A 3,416-nucleotide genomic window follows, 5' to 3' on the forward strand; every position below is an offset into this window, starting at 1 on the left:
TTCCAAAAATGTAAGGGGCCTATTTAGCCGTGGCTTCACCCTGCTCCCCTCTGCCTACATCCGTGCTCTATTTAACTATCTTAAAGTCCCCTCTTCCCGTTTTAAGAAAATATTTCAAAATATATTTTAAAAAAAAAGGTCTAAATGGGGTGGGTCCGACCGGGATGGATTGGCTTTTTTTTGTTATGATCTCTCCTCTCCTGAGATTGTGACATGCGTATCGACCAACTTTTATTTTAACTTTAATTTTACCAAAAATTAGAGGCTTAGGGTAAAGTAAAAAAATATAAAGTTAAAAATAATGAACTATAAAAATAAATCATAATGGAGTGACTTTTAAACCTCTACAAAGCAAAAAAATCTAATATTAATAATAATAACAGTCATAAATTATTAATTTATTATGAGACAGGTCCGTTTAGAATGATATACAGAAATAGAAAGTAGAGGCTTATAGTAAAATAAATGCAAATGAATTAAAAAATAATTATCGCAACTAAAAAAATTAATTTACAATAAACTATAATGGAATGAATTTTAAACCTCTAAATAGAAAAATTAAACTTCTGATATTAATGAAGATAGTAATTTAAAACAGAAGATAATAATTTTTGTTGAGTGTAAAAGTATATTTTTTAATCAGTATTTCTTTCTTTTATTAATTTCTATCTTCATTAATATTAGAATTTATTTTGTTTGTTTAGAGGTTTCAAAGCCATTCCATTATGGTTTATTGTAAGTAATTTTTTTTAAGTTGTATAATTCATTTTCATTTATTTTACTACTAAGTCTCTAACGCCCATGTACTTCCTATTTCTGTATATCATTCTACGGCCATGCTCGTTTTAAAAATAGGAATAGTTGGTTTCTGGTTGTAATTTGGATTTTATAACTACGACAGGATAATGTTGCGTAGGTTTGGGTTACTTTAATGTTGATATGGTTTATACAGGTAAGGCGGCAATTGTGGTGAATTCCCAGGTATCTTACTATTTCATTTTAACATTTTAGTGACATTTTGAAGCTGATAGATTTTATTGGAAAAGTTTTACATTTGACTGATTTCATTATATCATTTCCCCAGGAAGTGGTGCCCAAGAATGTCTGGGACATCTCATTTCAATATTTTACATGCTGCTTGTTGTGTAATTTTCGGCACTTTTTTACACTTTCTATGAGTTGTCTTTCTTAGTTTCTTTTGGCATCAGGCCAAAAGCATCAGGCCGTTCAGAATCGTGCAACCTTCTGTTACCGTAGCTAATTATCCGGTTAATCACATGCGAGTTTTCAAAGGAAGGAAGTAACTCATTTTATTTTGTTTAGAGGTAAATCCAATAGAACCTACTACATCTTGTTTGACAACGACGGACAGTCCAGGAAAGAGTGTGAGATTTGATGATGATGAAGAAGAGTTCAGAAATCTGTATAAGAGTATGAACGTTCCTCGAGACACGATAGATTCTACAGATAGCACAGAACATGATGTACCCAGGTGAGCACAAAACGTGTTACAGTTTGTAGAATGGTTGATTCCTACAAAATATTAATTTGTATATAAGATGAGACGGTTGGATGGAACAAAAAACCATTACTATCCTTACATTGACACAAGAGTTTCACATGCACCATGTTTGTTTATCAATAAGATCTGTAAAATACTGCATCATGTATAATTTGAGTACAATCCGATATTGAAATTTTTTTAAGATATTTGAAAGCGATCAAATTTTACAATAAATCCCTTTATTTATATAAAGCTTTCCTATCAAATTCGATTATGTTAATTTAATGATATATATTTTTTAATAATGTTTTAAGAAAAAAAAGATAACATAGTAAAAATTTCTTGCATTTTTTTTTATTTTTTTTTTATTTATATATATTTACACTGTTATTATTGTTCATTTTAATATAAATCAGTTATTAACTAAGTGACTGGTAGATAAAACAAATTAATGTGGTTCGAAATGGAAAATGTTTTATATTTTGATGAATCTTGATTCTATTGTCTTCAACGAAGACATATTTAGACAAACAGAAGATTTAAGGAATACCAAGGTAAATCGGTTCATGAAATAAGTTTGAAAATTAGGAAATCTCCATAACATTACATAAAAATGTTTCATGTTTCTACAAATGTGATAAAAAGAAACAAAATCCGTCAAGGCTGCTGTCTTAGCCAATTGCTGTTTATTCTGATATTCTTGATATGGTGCTGAAAAGAGGAAGGAAAGGCTGAAAAGTTTTCACCTGGGATAATCCAACTTTGTCTTGTCGATGATGTGGTAGTATAAGCAAACAATATTTCTGCAGTATAATCTAAATATTCTCCAAGAGAAATTGTTATCTGTTATTATGAAAATCATTGCTGAAAAGAAAAACAAGGTAGTGCGGATTGGAAAAAAAATCCAGGAGATTAATGAGAGTACTCATGATAAAACTGCTCGAAATATTCAGGTACCTTGTAGTACAAGACCCCAAGAGGAGAAAAGAAGCCAGTTATCTCACCCCAATTTTTGATTACTTTAATGAAAACTATGTATAATTACTAGTCAAAATTGTTGAGTCTGCCAAGTATAGGTAGGGGGAATAAAAAATGGCGGCTGTTTCAAAGTGATAAAAAAACTAATTTTTCATTCCGAGCTCTATATCTTAAAAAGTAGCGACAATACAAGAAAACATAAGAGAAGGTCATTTAAAGAAGAGTAAATTTCCTAAAATATGAACCTTAATAGAGTTATTTAGGTTAAATAGTTTTCGAGGTATAGCTTTTTAAAAAGCAACATTTCAGAAAAATGTTGTACGGACGTGCTGAAAGATCAGTAGTTAGTGAATTTATTTTGAAAAATTATATCTCAAAAACCGTTTGAAGTTCAGATGTTTATTAGTACTCAAACTAAAGCTAGTTTAATGAGCTATGAAGTATATTATGATGTTTATCTACGTAGGAGTAATAGTTTACATGAAATTTGCTAAAATAAATTGATTTATAGTTGTTCAGACAAATCCTACGAAGATAAGTGTCATAAACCACTTTATAGTAAGTTAAATTTCCTTTATTTTGAGTGTTGGCGGACATATGTGCGTCTTATGGATCTAGGATATATTTTTTCAAAAATCCAACATTTTATACGAATATTTTATTATCCAATATTTTAAACTCACAAAATGTTAATTTATAGTTAAATTAACATTTTGTGAGTTTATTTTGTCAAATATCATAAAAACTACTACTCCTACAAAAATAAACATAATAAAATATTTTGTTGTAAATTAAACTAGCTTTCCAGTAAAAACAGCATAAAAAGATCCCGAAGCCTGGGTAATACACCCAGAGACTCTCCAGTAAAACAAAGACCTCGAAAAACAGTAAGAAACACACCACCTGAGACACCAGGTAGTTCAATTGATGAAAT

At 29.7% G+C, this 3,416-nt stretch overlaps 1 long non-coding RNA gene across 3 annotated transcripts in view; it reads left to right on the plus strand.

Moving 5' to 3' along the window:
- Positions 1-1,683, plus strand: part of LOC136795357 (uncharacterized) — a 16,721-nt gene extending 15,038 nt beyond the window's left edge. The window contains exon 3 of one of the 3 annotated variants that reach the window (XR_010842954.1): positions 1,324-1,680. This is a non-coding gene — a long non-coding RNA (uncharacterized lncRNA). Of the gene's footprint in view, positions 1-1,323 lie in introns of all 3 variants that reach the window. The other 2 variants (XR_010842955.1, XR_010842953.1) reach the window with 2 other exon arrangements.
- Positions 1,684-3,416: the final 1,733 nt, after the last annotated feature.

The sequence above is a fragment of the Halyomorpha halys genome, unplaced genomic scaffold (assembly GCF_000696795.3).
Source record: "Halyomorpha halys isolate HHAL.00 unplaced genomic scaffold, Hhal_1.1 Scaffold25.1, whole genome shotgun sequence".
Lineage (NCBI taxonomy): Eukaryota > Metazoa > Arthropoda > Insecta > Hemiptera > Pentatomidae > Halyomorpha > Halyomorpha halys.